Below are 18,275 nucleotides of genomic sequence, written 5' to 3'. Positions count from 1 at the left end.
GGTTGTACTGCTTAGCTGGATACTGCTGATAAGGCTGTTGAACCACATTATTAGTGTTGCACCAACTGAAATTAGGATGATTGCGGTTGTTGGGATGATAGGTGGCTGGCACTGGTTGCTGCGATCGCTGGAAGTTGCTCACAAACTGAGCTAATTCACTAGAAATTACGCACTGATCAGTCTCATGGGCACCAGCATATAGCTCGAAGACACTGGTGATTTGATTAACTCCATAATTAGTCAAAGTATCCACCTCCATCGTCAAAGCCTTACGTTGGGCAGCGATAGCAGTTGCTGCGTCCAACTCCAGAATTCCTGCGACTTTTTCCTGAGTCAGCCTCTGAGAAGGATTCTGGTACTCATTAGCAGCCATCAGTTCAATAAGTTCATAAGCTTCATCGTAGTTGTTAGCCCACAAGGCTCCTCCTGATGCTACATCAAGCAGGTCTAGAAGTAGCACCAATCCACTGTAGAAATAATTGATAATCATCCAATCAGGCATGCCATGGTGTGGGCACTTCCTTAGCATCTCCTTATATCGATCCCAAGCCTCACACAGAGATTCTCCTGTTTGCTGAGCAAACTGAGTAATAGCATTCCTGATTGCAGCAGTCTTCGTCATAGGGAAGAATTTAGTGAGAAACTTTTGAGCAAGATCTTCCCAAGTGGTGATAGACCTTGCTGGTAGAGAATGTAACCAGCACTTAGCCTTGTCCCTTAGAGAGAATGGGAATAGTCGCAGTTTGATAGCATCTTCAGTCACATCATTGAACTTGAAAGTGTCGCAGATCTCGATGAAATCCTGATGTGCATGTTGGGGTCTTTAGTAGGAGAACCCCCAAACTGAACTGAGTTCTGTATCATCTGAATCGTGCTTGACTTGATCTCGAAAGTGTTAGCCCTGATGGCTGGTCTGATGATGCTTGACTGAATGTCATTAATCTTAGGCTGAGAATAGTCCATCAAAGCCTTCGGATTTTCCACTTGATCACCCATCTCTACTAATGCTGGTTCTTCAACTTCCTCTTCTTCTTCTACCTTCTTTTCTTCCTCAAAAACTTCCTTACGAACCACTATTGCTTCCTCCTCGGCTTTATCCAGTGTTCTCTTATGAGTACGCAAAGGCGTATGCATACACCCTCGCTAGAGTACCTGAAACAAGACAAGGAAACAGATAAGTAACAATGTCTGAGTCAATGAACTTTAACAACCACTGATGGAAAATACATAAACTAATAATTAACACTGTAGTCCCCGACAGCGGTGCCAAAAACTTGTTAGTCGCTAAACACGCGCTAATAATACACGCAAGTATACGCGTTCACAAGTAGTATAGAATCTTTTCTAGTTCGTTCCCACAGAGACTGTATTGGTTAACTAATTAATTCATGCACTTAAGCAACAATGTATGGTTATTATTCAATGCTAAGATGATAACAAATTGAGGTTGTTTATAACTAAGAATTAAACTAACAATTATAACTAAGAGATTAATATTGACTGAATTAATATATATGACAAACATGGGATTCTAACTTCATTAAATACTTCATTCAATAGCCTTATTGTTCTCAACCTTAGCATACAATGGTGATGACACTAATCAGACAACACGAAACTAATAAATGCCAACTTCGTTGCATGAGTACCATACTACCAGACATCCACAAAAGAGATAGAAGCTGAATAGACAATAATTATGTTGAGACCCTATATGTCTATAGAATTTGACAACATAATGGTTTAAGCACAAGTTATCTATCTTGATTATACAGGGCAAGTAAGATGGTTAAAATCACCTATGAATCATGCATAACAAATACATGAACCTATGCTAGCATGGAAAGTTCTAAATCCTTAAATCACTGTCGCTTCATTAAGAATTAACACGCTATCTTATAAGTTCGTGACGCTCATAAGACGAATACGCACAACCAATACTAGGATATCAATCAATCACCACATACTAAGGCATCAAAATAATTTAAATAAAGAAATTCATAAATAAATCCGCTAGAACCCCACGATCAGGATTAGCCCATAATCGGACTCATCATCAATGTGGGTTCCGATGAAAGCATGATATAACAAACATAGTCTTTATAACGAATAATTAAAGCCAAGTACAAAATAAGATTAAGGTTCACAAATAAGGAAACTAGCATCCATGTTACAACATAAAACAAAGATTCACAAGTAAAAATAAGATCTTCTTCGTCCTCGTTGAATTATGCTAATACGGTCTTCTTACGGCTCTCCTTGATATGTCTCTAGCTTGATATAGCTTAATATATATTAAAAATGACCTAGAGTTATTTATATAGCAGCCTCATGCAGTGTAGAATTCTTTCTCTCAGAAACCAAGTAGAAACAGGATTCTGCCATCCCGACACGGCGCGACCGCGCGCTTCATCAGCGCGGGCGCGTTAGCTTTCTGTACTTTGGGCGCGGTCGCGCTTGATTAGCGCGGGTGTGCTGGGCTTCTGCCAAAATTGACTTCTTTTCTTTTTTCTTGCAGATTTGAGCCGGCTTCCAACGAGCTTTTAATCCAACACCACCTGACATCAAATTAGCACCAAAACAAAGTTAATTCACCTAATTACCTAGATTATGCCTGAAATACAAAAACACTCGAAAACACGTTAAAACACTTAACAACTTGAGTACAAATACATCAATTCAAAGCTTATTAGAGCATAATAAAGTGTCATAAATGCCTCTCAACAGCATGTCATACAAATCTATATGCATTTCACTAAAAGTCATTGCATATTAATGTTTTAAGTTCCTTTTGGTTTTGAACACTTGATAGGTTCGAATTTTCTTAAAAATTGTGTGGGAAAAATGATTTTGATGTGTGATAGTATGAATGGTATCATTAAAATGGTTGCAAGTGATTTGGTTGGTTTTGTGTTAGTGCTGGGTTCGATTTTTTGTAAATAAAAATGAGAGGAGTAGTTTTTTGCTTAAGGTAATTGAGGTTTATGTATCAAATAATCTTTTTGTCATGATTAAATGGATTTTATTTCGAATTTTCACTATTTAAAAAAGGGGTTTTTGATTTTGATTCAAGTTTACCAAGGATTTTTGTTTGGGGACTTAAACTTGCTTCAGTTTTCTTGGAAAAAGGTTTTAAAGGATGAATTTTGGCTTGAACTAAAGATTATAAATGATCCCCATACTTGCATGTCAATTTGTTATGTTGCATGTGATGTTTCTTGGGAAATTTGAATGGTTTATATCGAATTTATAGAAAAATTAAGATGAATTATGTGCTTAAGGTGTTGCGTATATGTTTCCATGAATTATAATGATGAATTGTAGTTAGATTTGGATCAAATAATGATTGTATGTAAAGATATGAGGTTGTATTTGATAAGATTAGAATTTAAAATAATCGTTGGATTTCTTATTTGTGTTTTGTGATAAAGCCGAATGGATTATGGTTGTAAAAGTGGCTGATTTGATTCTAGGATTTCACTAAGTGAATGCATGTAAGGTTACTAAGAATTATTTGGTTTATTTGTTTGGTTTTGGTTCGGATTATGTGAAATAAAAGTAAGGATTGAGTCGTCTTGATATTAGATTGTATAATTGTTATTATAACTCGAGTATAGAGTTTGGATACAAGGATTATATGCTATGTGTTGTAATAGCGTTGCAACATCCGTGTCGTCATCGATATGTTTCTGATAAACAGTATTTTGAGCACGGGATGCTCCTTTACGGAGAGGTGCAGGGCGAGAAATATCTATTACATAGAGCTTGCGCTCTTGTTTGAGGACAATCCTCAAGTTCCTCTTCCAGTTAAGGAAGTTTATTCTTGTCAGCTTATCCTTCTCAAGGACACTATTTTATGTATGATAATGAACTAAGTCGGGAGTTTTCACGAAAATAGCCTCTACGATAGTGGCATAATCTACGTACATCTTACCCTCTCCAGATCCCGCTCTAATGGGATATATACTGAGTGCGTTTGTTTTGGTTTGATTTATGGTTTATATAGCCATCCTTCTATTTCTTAAATATTTTTTTAATTGTCTCATTAAATTTTCTAAAATAGCACTAATATCATTTTCTTTTTACATTAAAAATGTATTAGTAAGGATAATAGTTGAATTATATTTTTTTATATATTTTTCATTTTAATTTGTTTCATTTAATTAAGAGGTATGTTTTCGGTACTTTGACGCCCCTGACCCCGGGTTAACCTCAGGAACCCAACCCGAGAATGCCAAACACACTAATCAATTCAAGATATGCTTGCATAAACTTACATTCTAATATATAATAATATTTGAAATATCATCTAGCCTTATATTAATGGGGTATGAAATACATCATAAATTTTTAACAAGCTTTAAAGATACAACTTATAAAACATTTCAATGCTAATGTTCTAGTCGTCTACGATTCGTCTCTAACCCTCTTAAATTGTCACATCCTTACCCTTTCCCGAATAACTTCCTTCAGACTTCTTTCCTGTGAAAGTTAGAAAACATGACAGAGTGAGATTAGAAAGCTCAACAAGCATATATTGTAATGATCAACTGAGGTTTTCAATAAGGAGTTCATCAAATTTTTTTACAAAAGTTCATCATGTCATCACAACATTTTTCAAATAATAAAACTGAGTATTCAAACATGATAACTTCATCAATTCATCAGTTTATCAAGTGGGATCCCGACCAGCTAAATAATTGGTTTAGCTTTACCCCCAATAAGGAAGTATCATCAGTTTATCAATGTAAGAATACTCATATTTTCATCAGTAACTCGTCAATCAAAGTCACATTGATAATCAAATATTAAAATACTCACAGTGAATCAATTAAAATGACATCGATAATCAAATATTAAAACACTCACAGTAAATCACTACAGTATATACTTACAGAAAACAACTTCTAATTCTTAATTCCTTCTCTGAGGATCTCAAGTCCCAATATTATAAACTCCAATCATTAAATCACCAACTTGAATACTAGCCACTTCACTCCCTCTTTATAATTAACTTACTTTCATCTTTTTATAAGTAGTGGAACTTTACTACTTCTCTTCCTTTTTGATGTGGTACTCAAATTGACATAGGTTTAAAAACAAAATTTTCATCTCTCAAGGCACAAAACATAAACAAGGTGATGCCCATGCAAAAGATACGCCCAAGGCAACCCCATGCACAATGGAAGCTCCAAGCTCGTTGAAGGAACGGCCCACACAAGTGCACCCGCACCTTGGCAACAAATATGCTATAAACTTATCAATTTATTCTAGTTTATCTTCCATTTTCTCTTCAATGTGGGATTATATCACTTTCCTTTGCTCTTATATCCCACATCCCACGTTGCTTATGTTTTGAAGAGACTTACTTCCACCATCTATAAAAGTAAGGCTTGGGCAACATAAATTTTAGTTGTGTTAACATTCTTGATTCCCACATCGAGAATACATACACAAGGTTATACTCTTTTACTATATAAAGGAAATAGTAGCAAGTAATATTTTTAACAAGTTCTAAATGTATATCATTTTGGCTTTATTAATTCAAAGTCTTAAGATAACAAGATTTAGAGTTTGATCTGAACTGGTTAACTATTCTAAATTTAGTCCCACATCGACTAGGTTATGTTTTAAAATTTACTCGAACTCTATATATCTCACTCAATGCTGTGGTTTTGAATTAGAGTTCACAATTCTCAAACATAAGTCCAAATTTATCCCACATTCAGAAAGTTTTGAAATGAAACTCCTCCCAGCTCTATTTAACTGGCTCGGGTTCTAAGTGTTGAAATAATATAAACTCTTACTTGAGCTTTATGGCCGAAATAATAGCCAAAATAATACTTAAACTACAAAATTTTTGAGCATTACTATTGCAAGGAAAATCAGTTCAAAATTTTAAAATGCAAGAAATACACCAGGCACTAAATGTGTTTTGGATTTCTTAAGACATGATATAAATTCTGTCCCACATCAAAACAATGTGAAACTAGTTGTCTCAAATTCCCTGATAAGTGGCATTATATACCACTTAGAGCGTCTTAAAATGGCTTAAATTGGTGTCTTGAAATCAAGTATTTTGTGTATTTGATGCATTTTTCTAGTGTTTATGCATTTCAGGGTTTTAGTTGCATTTCGGGGGAGGAATCATCAAGAATAAGCCTTGGCATGTGTTCACCATTGCGAGAGGAAAGAAACGGGCAGATTACGGCGAAGAAACGGAGCGAAATCAGAATTTTTCCAGAAGAGGTCTGAGCGCCCGCTCAGCTATGCTGAGCGGCCGCGCAGGGTCGGGAAAAAAGACAAATCATTTTAGGACTTCTACTTCTGTTTGGTTTCCACTTCTATGTAATCTGAGTTTTATGGGACTATTATATAAGTAGATTTGAGACGTTTTCACATGGGTGGATTGAAGAAGATTGTGTTTTTACGCAAGGAGCGAAGGAGATAAGGAAGAAGACCGATTTAGCACACTGCAACGAAGAGGAAGCATATATTTTTGTGATTCTTGTTTCGTTGTAACGTTGGATGCTAGTTTTCTTGCTTTGAACTTATTTACTCTTGTGACGTACTCTGTTTTAATATAATTAGTTTAGTTATTATTTTCTTGTGTTTGTTTATCATGATTTCAATTGAACCCATGATGTCGATAAGTGCTATTATGGGCTAATCGTGATCATGGGGTTGCAACGGATTTATTATGGAATTCTTTAGTTAATTGTTTAATACTTTAGTGTGTGATGATTGCATGATATCTAGTATTGGTTGTGCGTATTCGTCTTATGTGTGTCGCGAACATATAAGATAGGGTGTTAATCTCTTGTGAAGCGACGGTGGATCTTGAGATTTAGAACTTGCCATGCTAGCATAGGTTCATATACGTTGTGCATGATTAGTGGGTAACTCTAACAGTTTTATTTGCCCTATGTAATCAAAAAGAATAACTTGTGCTTAAATCGTTGTGTTGTCAATTTCTGTAGACATATGGGAACTCAACATAATTGATGACTATTTAACTTCTATCTTAATTGTGGATGCTTGGTAGAATGATATTAGTACAATGAAAGTTGGCTTTTATCAGTTTCGTGTTATTCGATTAATATCATCACTGTCACATGCTAAAGGTAATAACAATGGCTATAGAAGGAAGTAATAATGAAGTTGTGATCTCATGAGTGTTTTATTATTGATAAATTGAAGTGTTAGTTAAGTGATTAATTAAGTAGTTAATTATAGTTAATATTTAATCAACAATTTTAAGTGTTATTATCTTAACATTGAGAAGTAATCATACATTGGTGAGTGAGTTTAATTAGACAATAATTTAGTCTGAGTCTCTGAGGGAACGAACTAGAAAGTATTCTATATTACTTGCGAACGCGTATACTTGCGTGAATATTAGTGCGTGTTTTCGCCCTAACAAGTTTTTGGCGCCGCTGCCGGGGACTCGGCGTATTTGTTTAGTTTATGTACTTACCATCATTGGTCATTAGGACTCAGTGATTAGGATGTAGTAGTTACTTATTTTTCCGGTTGTGTTTCAGGTACTTTAACAAGCGTTTATGCAAACGCGTTCTCGTGCTCGCAAGAGGACTTTAGATACAGCTGAGGAGACAGACGAAGTTCTTGATATTCCGGAGAAGTTAGATTTTGAGGATTCGGATTCAGGAACTGAGCAGAAAGAACCAGTAAACATGGGAGATCGTATTGTTCAAGCTGATCCAGCTCTTATGGATTTTTCTCGGCCGAAAATTGATGAAATTCAGTCAAGCATCCTTCACCCGGCTATTCAAGCTAACACCTTTGAAATCAAGCCGGGCACTATTCAGATGGTGCAGAATTCTGTTTCTTTTGGAGGAGCGGCAACTGAAGACCCCAACATGCACATAAGGAATTTTGTCGAGATCTGCAGCACTTTTAAGTATAATGGCGTGACTGATGAGGCTATCAAGTTGAGGCTTTTCCCATTCTCACTAAGGGACAAGGCTAAAGACTGGTTACATTCTGAACCAGCTGGGTCCATCACTACGTGGCAAGATCTTGCGCAAAAGTTTCTGGTGAAGTTTTATCCGATGGCAAAGACTGCTGCTATGAGGAGTGCTCTTACTCAGTTTGCGCAGCAACCTACAGAATCTATGTGCGAGGCTTGGGAACGCTACAAGGAAATATTGAGAAAATGTCCACATCATGGAATGCCGGATTGGATGGTGATCACTGGTTTCTATAATGGTTTAGGGGCCCAATCTCGGCCCATGCTCGATGCAGCAGCTGGAGGCGCCTTATGGGCTAAAAGCTATACTGAGGCGTATAATCTTATAGAGACGATGGCTGCAAATGAGCATCAAAACCCAACTCAGAGGATGACGTCAGGCAAGGTAGCTGGTATTCTGGAAGTTGATGCAGCCACCGCTATTGCAGCCCAGCTCCAAGCGCTATCAATGAAGGTTGATTCTCTGGCTACGTACGGAGTTAATCAAATAGCTATGGTTTATGAGCTTTGTGCAGGTTCTCATGCTACGGATCAGTGTTCTCTTGTAAACGAATCTGTTCAGTATGTGAATAATTATCAGCGACAACAGCAGCCTGTGCCAGCGACCTATCATCCTAACAACAGAAATCATCCAAATTTCAGCTGGGGGAATAATCAGAATGCTATTCAGCCACCATATCAGCAAGGAGTGAGTAAACAGTTTAACCCACCTGGATTCCAGCAACCACAACAGTATGCTACAAGGCAATCATATCCTCAATAGGGAAGTGCAGCTGCACCTACTAGTGCTGATTTTGAGGAACTTAAGCTGTTGTGCAAGAGTCAGGCGGTTTCTATCAAGACCTTGGAAAATCAAATCGGTCAATTAGCCAATGCAGTGCTCAATCGTCAACCTGGCACTCTTCCCAGACACGGAAGTACCAGGCAGGAAGGAAGCTAAAGAGCAAGTCAAGGCTATTACCTTAAGGTCTGGAAAAGTAGCTGATGCTGAAAAGGCAAAAGAAGTAGAAGCTAAAATTAGAGGTGAAGAATCTAAGCAAAAGGAGAAAGCGGCGGAACCAAGGAAGACTACTGTTGAACACACTCTGCCTGAGGCTAATACAGGGGAGAAACAGCTTTATCCTCCACCACCTTTTCCTAAGAGATTGCAGCAACAAAAGCTGGATAGACAGTTCGGGAAGTTTTTGGAGGTGTTCAAGAAACTTCACATCAATATACCTTTCGCTGAGGCTCTGGAACAAATGCCCAGTTATGCGAAGTTTATGAAGACTATTCTTTCAAGGAAGGTGAAACTGGATGACCTTGAAACCGTTGCTCTCACGGAAGAATGCAGCGCTGTTCTGCAGCAAAAGTTACCACCAAAACTGAAAGATCCAGGAAGCTTCACCATTCCTTGCACCATTGGCAATCTGACTTTTGACAAGTGCCTTTGTGATTTGGGAGCAAGCATTAATCTGATGCCGTTGTCGATCTTTAAAAAGTTGGATCTGCCTGATCCAAAACCCACATACATGTCGCTACAATTGGCTGACCGTTCCATTACTTACCCAAGGGGCATAGTTGAGGATGTGCTCGTCAAGGTGGATAAGCTCTTCTTTCCAGCAGATTTCGTTATTCTAGATTTTGAGGAAGATAAGAAGATTCCCATAATCTTGGGAAGGCCTTTCTTGGCTACTGGCCGTACCTTGATAGATGTGCAAAAAGGTGAACTTACTATGCGGGTCCAAGATCAGGATGTGACCTTCAACGTATTCAAGGCAATGAAATTCCCTACAGAAGATGAGGAGTGCTTAAAATTGGATGTGATTGATTCTGCGGTTACTTCGGAACTCGATCACATGCTAATGTCTGATGCATTGGAAAAGGCCTTAGTGGGGGATTTTGACAGCGATGATGAAGATAGCAACGAGCAATTACAATATCTGAACGCTTCTCCCTGGAAGCGAAAGCTGGACATACCATTTGAATCTCTTGGTACTTCTGACCTCAAGAACGCTGAAGGGAAGCTCAAACCATCAACAGAGGAAGCACCTACCTTGGAGCTCAAGCCATTACCTGAGCACTTGAGGTATGCTTTTTTAGGTGATTCATCTACGTTACCTGTTATTATTTCATCTGACCTTTCAGGTAGTGAGGAAGACAAGCTCTTAAGGATTTTGAGAGAATTCAAATCGGCTATAGGATGGACCATAGCAGACATCAAGGGGATAAGTCCTTCATATTGTATGCATAAAATTTTGCTAGAGGAAGGTAGTAAGCCAACTGTGGAACAGCAGTGAAGACTGAATCCCATCATGAAGGAGGTGGTGAAGAAAGAAATTCTGAAATGGCTAGATGCAGGCATCATTTATCCTATTTCTGACAGCTCATGGGTGAGCCCCATACAATGTGTACCTAAGAAGGGAGGTATCACTGTGGTCGCAAATGAAAAGAATGAGCTCATCCCTACTCGAACAGTGACAGAATGGAGAGTATGTATGGATTATAGAAAATTGAACAAAGCCACAAGGAAGGATCACTTCCCTCTTCCATTTATTGATCAGATGCTTGACAGATTGGCGGGACATGAGTATTTTTGTCTTCTGGATGGTTATTCCGGGTATAATCAGATTTGCATTACACCAGAGGATCAGGAAAAGACTACCTTCACTTGTCCATTTGGCACGTTTGCTTTTCGCAGAGTTTCGTTTGGGTTATGTGGCGCACCGGCCACCTTTCAGAGATGTATGATGGCTATATTCTCTGACATGATTGGAAATAACGTCGAAGTGTTCATGGATGACTTCTCCGTCTTTGAACACTCATATGATGAATGTTTGAATAATCTGCGCGCCGTACTCAAAAGATGCGTGGAAACTAATTTGGTGCTCAATTGGGAGAAATGTCATTTTATGGTGCGTGAAGGCATTATCCTTGGGCATAAGGTCTCTAGCAAGGGTCTGGAGGTGGACAAGGCCAAGGTGGGAGTCATTGAAAATCTTCCCCCACCTAATTCTGTGAAAGGAATCCGTAGTTTTCTTGGTCATGCGGGTTTTTATCGGCGATTCATCAAGGACTTTTCAAAGATATCTAAGCCGTTGTGCAATTTGCTTGAGAAAGATGTGCCTTTCAAATTTGATGATGAATGTTTGGCAGCATTCGAGACTCTCAAGAAGAGTTTGATCACTGCATCGGTTATTACAGCACCGGATTGGACAGAACCGTTTGAGATGATGTGTGATGCAAGTGATTATGCGGTAGGTGCAGTTCTGGGACAGCGCAAGAAAAATCTCTTCCATGTGGTCTACTATGCGAGTAAGACTTTAAATGGTGCCCAATTGAACTACACCACTACTGAGAAGGAGCTTTTGGCTATAGTCTTTGGTTTTGAGAAATTTCGATCTTATCTGCTTGGTACGAAAGTAACAGTATTCACTGATCATGCAGCTATTCGCTATCTGGTCTCCAAGAAGGATTCGAAGCCGAGACTCATTCGTTGGGTGCTTTTACTTCAGGAATTTGAGTTAGAGATCAAAGATAGAAAAGGTACTGAGAATCAAGTAGCTGACCATCTCTCTAGGTTGGAGAATCCCGATTCTACTTCACAAGATAGGACGTTAATCAATGAATCTTTTCCGGATGAGCAGCTGTTTGCAATTCAGGAGGAAGAACCATGGTTTGCAGATATTGTAAACTATCTCATCAGCAATATAATGCCTCCTAATTTAACATCCGCTCAAAAGAAGAAGTTTCTGTATGAGGTGAAGTGGTATATGTGGGATGAACCATATTTGTTTAGACAGGGAGCTGACCAGATCATCAGGAGATGTATCCCGTTCTGTGAGACGGAGGGGATATTACGAGACTGCCATTCCACGGTTTATGGTGGACACTATGGCGGTGAGAAGACGGCAGCTCGTATTCTGTAAGTAGGTTTTTTCTGGCCTACTTTGTTCAAGGATGCTCATCAGTTTATTTTAAGGTGTGATCGTTGCCAAAGAGTGGGAAATTTGTCAAGGAATGATGAAATGCCATTAAATGTGATGCTTGAAGTCGAGGTCTTTGATGTATGGGGAATCGATTTCATGGGGCCTTTTATCTCGTCTTGCAATAATCAGTACATCTTGCTGGCAGTCGATTATGTCTCAAAATGGGTCGAAGTTAAAGCTTTACCGACAAATGATGCAAAGGCAGTGCTAAATTTTCTTCATAAGCAAATTTTCACAAGGTTTGGAACACCTCGGGTAATCATAAGTGATGAAGGATCGCATTTTTGCAACCGTAAGTTCACTTCTATGATGCAGCGTTATAATGTGAATCATCGAGTAGCTACTGCCTATCATCCGCAAACAAATGGTCAAGCGGAAGTGTCTAACAGAGAGATAAAGCGCATTCTAGAGAAGGTTGTTTGTCCGTTAAGGAAGGATTGGTCTTTAAAGCTCGATGAAGCTGTTTGGGCTTACAAAACAGCATACAAAACTCCACTTGGGATGTCACCGTTTCAGTTGGTGTACGGTAAGGGATGTCATCTACCTGCGGAGCTTGAGCATAAGGCCTACTGGGCATTGAAGAAGTTGAACCTGGATTTAGATGCAGCTGGTAAGAAAAGAATGCTTCAGCTTAATGAACTGGATGAATTTCGACTTCAAGCGTACAAAAATAACAAAATGTATAAGGAAAAGGTGAAGAGGTGGCACGATAGGAAGCTACATCCAAAGTTATTTGTGCCAGGGCAACAAGTTCTCTTATTCAACTCTCGGCTCCGACTTTTTCCTGGGAAGTTGAAATCAAGGTGGTCTGGACCTTTTATTGTCAAAACTGTGTTTCCACATGGAGCGGTGGAAATTTTTGAGAATGATCCGGACCAAGCATTCAAGGTTAACGGTCAGCGGTTGAAGCACTACTATGGGGACATGGCAAACCGAGAAGTGGTTAGTGCCATTTTGTTGACTACTTGAGCAGGGTACGAAACGTCAAGCTAATGACGAAAAAGAAGCGCTGCGTGGGAGGCAACCCATGAATTGTTTTTACAGGAACCCTTAGAAGTTAATAACCTATCCAAAAACACAAAAAAATCAGAAAACAGGGGCTGAAAATTTTTTTTTCCAGTGACCCCCTGAGCGTCCGCTCAGCTTTGCTGAGCGACCGCGCAGCAAGCTGAGCGACCGCTCAGGGGTCGAGTACCAAAATTTTTTTTTTACAGTTCAGAAAAAAAAAAACAAACACAAAAACATTTTTAGCCCATAAACCCACGATTTGTTCCCACTACCCCATCATTTTACTCCTTAATTCCCAAACCCTACTCTAATCCACACCCTATATATACATACACCTATCCTACATATCTCCCACAAAACTTCCTACACTTAAACCCTCTCACAAACATCAAAAATCAGTTCTTACACACTTTTATTCACGAATCAATGGCACCCAAGAGAGCATGCACTATTGACAGCAGCAACACAGTTCCTACTGCTGATTCATCGAGGGGTACTGCTGCAAGGCCTCGGTTAACTGACAGAGCTGCGGAGGAGGAGTACACTAGGCTGTTGGGGAAGCCGATTCTGAAGGAGAGGGGGTTTTTACCATCAGGGAGGGATGGTGAGTTGCTTCCCATGATTGCAGAGAAGGGGTGGATAGCTTTTTGTGAGTCACCCGAAGCAGTACCGATGAGTGTTGTTTGTGAGTTCTACGCGAACGCGAAGGCCGAAAAGAATGGGTTTTCTGTGGTCCGAGGGCTGACGGTTGATTATCATCCTGCGGCAATTCGCCGTGTGATTGGACAGCGAGAGAGGAAGCCCGAGGAGGAGAACTGGAATGAAAAGACTGCTGAGGATTTTGACTTGGATTTGATTTGTGTGACTCTCTGTCGACCGAGCACAGTTTGGACCTGCAGGACCGGCACTAATGAGTATCATCACTTTCCGGCGATCGCCATGAACAGGTATGCCCGTGCATGGAATGCATTTATTTGTGCTAATATTTTGCCTTCTTCGCATGCACACGAGGTCACAGTTGAGAGAGCACAGTTGTTGTGGGGAATTCTGAATGAGGAATACTATGTGGACCTTGGTGAGTTTATCTACCAAGGAATTCTGAAGTTTTTGAGGGGAGCGAAGCATATGAACATCCCTTATGCATCTACGGTTACGAAGCTATGTCGAACAGTGGGAGTGAACTGGCCGGCTCATGAGCAGTTGCAGTTGCCAGCAGCTCCGATTGATTCTGGCACTCTGAATGGGATGCAGGAGTGGACCGGTGGTGAGCCTGAGGAGCATGGGCTGGGTTATCGTCTTCCAGGAGGGCGTCCAGCACGAGGTGCTACTATGGCTAGGCCAGGGCGTGATGAGGTTGGTTCTTCGAGAGCTCAGGAAGGTGCTGGGATGGTTGATGCCCAGTATAGGAGGCTTTCACGGCGGATGGATGCCATGTATGAGACGCAGAGCAGGTTTGCTCAGGAGCTCACCCTTGCGTTAGGGACTGCTTTTCGAGGCCTTGGAGCTGATATCCAGTGGCCAGTTTTTGGTGAGGACTCTGCATACCCGCCGCCTGATACTCCACCCACTGAGGGTGATGATGATGATGACTCCGAGTAGGTATACCCTGTGTTCCTTTCTACTACTTTCACTGAGGACAGTGAAGATTTTTAGTTTGGGGGTGGTAGTTAAGGAATATTGTGTGTGTGTCATTTAGTTGCATATTCATGGTAGTTTAGTTCATATAGTTGCATAATTTATGCCATTTAGTTTTTTTTTATGAATGTCATGTAGCTCATGCATTTACCATGATCCCTTTTGCAATGATTTATCGACTGAATTGTGATATTGATGCGAGTGTAGTGATAGCATTAAAGTGATATTAAGTTGTGTAGGTTGATATGCATGTTAGAAACAATTGTAAGTCCACTAAGTCTTAGAGAATGCGTAAGGGCTAGATTGTTGTTATGATTTGGTTGTTTTCAAGGTCAATCTACTTATTATGCTTAGAATTCGATTATAGGTTCTTAGTGATAAAGACATGAAAAAGAAAAATTTTGGAGAAAAAATATGGAAGTTGTTGCTAGTTGTGGCTAGGCGTCAAATGGCTAGTAGCCGGCTCGCATATGGTGCGAGTAGTCTAGGGTTGAGCAAGATGGAGTGAAACGCACTTGCTCAGAAGTTATAAAAAAAAAGAAGTAAATTTTGCATAATTGATCAAGAGTGGGCTCTTTGGTATTCGAGTTATTAAGTTCTTAGGGGACTTTGTGCCTAGTGACCTAAGGCTTTTAGAGTCTGGGATCCGCTAACCTAACGCTCGTTATATGGATATCATTGTATAAGTCTTTTGTGGACCTCACTCATTGCACGGTCAAATAAGCATTTGAGTTATAAATAAAAAGCACGATTCCGTAGTAAGCTTCAGAGTTCTTGTAGTGTTGTATATCACTTTGTGCCTAGAATTTTTTATTCTTTGTATAATCGTAGGATTGCCTTGAGGATAGTCTAGTCATAGTAATTGGTCTAGTTCCGAAGTATATCTGTTAAGCATTTGCACACACCACATTTCTGGCTGTATGTCCGTTTGCATGAGTTTATTGATCTTTAGTTGTCTAATTGCATTCGTTAAGATGTGACAATTTGGTTGGTTAATTGTAGTAAGGGGGATCGCTGCATTTTCATATAGATTGCATTCATGCATGTTTTTATTTGTTTTTTAGTCTGTGACGCTTGAGGACAAGCATCGATTTAAGTTTGGGGGTGTGATAAGTGGCATTATATACCACTTAGAGCGTCTAAAATGGCTTAAATTGGTGTCTTGAAATCAAGTATTTTGTGTATTTGATGCGTTTTTCTAGTGTTTATGCATTTCAGGGTTTTAGTTGCATTTCGGGGGAGGAATCATCAAGAATAAGCCTTGGCATGTGTTCACCATTGCGAGAGGAAAGAAACGGGCAGATTACGGCGAAGAAACGGAGCGAAATCAGAATTTTTCCAGAAGAGGTCTGAGCGCCCGCTCAGCTATGCTGAGTGGCCGCGCAGGGTCGGGAAAAAAGACAAATCATTTTAGGACTTCTACTTCTGTTTGGTTTCCACTTCTATGTAATCTGAGTTTTATGGGACTATTATATAAGTAGATTTGAGACGTTTTCACATGGGTGGATTGAAGAAGATTGTGTTTTTACGCAAGGAGCGAAGGAGATAAGGAAGAAGACCGATTTAGCACACTGCAACGAAGAGGAAGCATATATTTTTGTGATTCTTGTTTCGTTGTAACGTTGGATGCTAGTTTTCTTGCTTTGAACTTATTTACTCTTGTGACGTACTCTGTTTTAATATAATTAGTTTAGTTATTATTTTCTTGTGTTTGTTTATCATGATTTCAATTGAACCCATGATGTCGATAAGTGCTATTATGGGCTAATCGTGATCATGGGGTTGCAACGGATTTATTATGGAATTCTTTAGTTAATTGTTTAATACTTTAGTGTGTGATGATTGCATGATATCTAGTATTGGTTGTGCGTATTCGTCTTATGTGCGTCGCGAACATATAAGATAGGGTGTTAATCTCTTGTGAAGCGACGGTGGATCTTGAGATTTAGAACTTGTCATGCTAGCATAGGTTCATGTACGTTGTGCATGATTAGTGGGTAACTCTAACAGTTTTATTTGCCCTATGTAATCAAAAAGAATAACTAGTGCTTAAATCGTTGTGTTGTCAATTTCTGTAGACATATGGGAACTCAACATAATTGATGACTATTTAACTTCTATCTTAATTGTGGATGCTTGGTAGAATGATATTAGTACAATGAAAGTTGGCTTTTATCAGTTTCGTGTTATTCGATTAATATCATCACTGTCACATGCTAAAGGTAATAACAATGGCTATAGAAGGAAGTAATAATGAAGTTGTGATCTCATGAGTGTTTTATTATTGATAAATTGAAGTGTTAGTTAAGTGATTAATTAAGTAGTTAATTATAGTTAATATTTAATCAATAATTTTAAGTGTTATTATCTTAACATTGAGAAGTAATCATACATTGGTGAGTGAGTTTAATTAGACAATAATTTAGTCTGAGTCTCTGAGGGAGCGAACTAGAAAGTATTCTATATTACTTGCGAACGCGTATACTTGCGTGAATATTAGTGCGTGTTTTCGCCCTAACATTCCCTTATATAAGCAGGTGTGGGATCTATTACGACTCATAATTAGTGCACTTGGGACACTTGTTGTTTCGTTGAACTAAATTCACTTGTCCCACATCGAGGGGATTAAAATGGAGGTTCATTTACTTCTCTATATATACACACACTAGCTTTGCATAATATGCTAAGCTTGGGGCTAACACATGTTGACTCCTGAAATAGTTCAAAATTTCATCTTTTCTTTCTTGGGCGCCCAACGCCCTACTCTCATTCCTCTCAATCTTTCCGCGTTCCTCTTCATTTCCTTCCTTTTCTTTGGCCCTCGATTAACTTTGGGCATGATTTATTATTAAATTTTTATGGGAGCTTCGATCTAAAGAAGCAAACCAACATTCAAAAATATAATAAAATTAAATATTATATATCAACTAAGTATTATAATTATTTAAACAACTCGAATAATGTAATAAAAGTACTTTATTATATTATTTAATTAAAATGACTTGGGATATTACAGGTATATAGCAAGGGTTAAATGATGGTTATCATTATATATTTACACAATATTTTTTTTATCATTGAGAAATGATCACATGATAACTTAATTTAATTGAGACTATTTTAAAATGAAATAACATAAAATAAGAATGATTACGGACTAAATTAATTAAGCATGACTAATAAGGCACTGAGTTTTACTAAATTAATCGATGTAACTGCTAAATTTAATCTTACATAATTTATTATGTTTGCAATAATTTGAGAAATTTAATTTTTGAACAAAAGACTTGCCAACAAATTTTTATTTAGATTTTCATTTTGGTATTTTCTATATTATTTTCAGACTTCGGTTTAAACCTGGACCAAATCGAAAACTGACAGTTCGAATTTTATATTCAATTTTTCAATTTTATTTGATTTGGTTCGAATCCGATAGTTGTTCTCCCATGTAATTCACGTCAAAGTGTTAGTGAAAAAACATAGAGTTATAAATATCAACCTCTTAACGCGGATCCGGATAAATTACTTGGACTAAAGTGTTGAGTTGTTAATACATCTGAGAACTTTGTTAGTATTGATAAAGTATAAAGAGGATAGAGAAAAGTGGGGTTTTATTATATTACGACTTATTCTCAATTACAATAAAAGAGGAGTATATATAGTCAAAATCAAAC

At 38.5% G+C, this 18,275-nt stretch overlaps 2 non-coding genes across 2 annotated transcripts; one reads left to right on the top strand and one right to left on the bottom strand.

Annotated features, from left to right (window-relative positions):
- The first annotated feature begins 500 nt into the window (after positions 1-500).
- On the top strand, positions 501-607 carry LOC141669952 (small nucleolar RNA R71). The gene has a single exon (XR_012554204.1). It is a non-coding gene; the product is annotated as a small nucleolar RNA R71 (small nucleolar RNA).
- A 7,480-nt stretch (positions 608-8,087) lies between these two features.
- On the bottom strand, positions 8,088-8,194 carry LOC141669366 (small nucleolar RNA R71). The gene has a single exon (XR_012553653.1). It is a non-coding gene; the product is annotated as a small nucleolar RNA R71 (small nucleolar RNA).
- Positions 8,195-18,275: the final 10,081 nt, after the last annotated feature.

Source organism: Apium graveolens, chromosome 6 (assembly GCF_009905375.1).
Source record: "Apium graveolens cultivar Ventura chromosome 6, ASM990537v1, whole genome shotgun sequence".
NCBI classification, from domain to species: domain Eukaryota; kingdom Viridiplantae; phylum Streptophyta; class Magnoliopsida; order Apiales; family Apiaceae; genus Apium; species Apium graveolens.
This window is presented reverse-complemented; position numbering and strand designations above follow the sequence as displayed.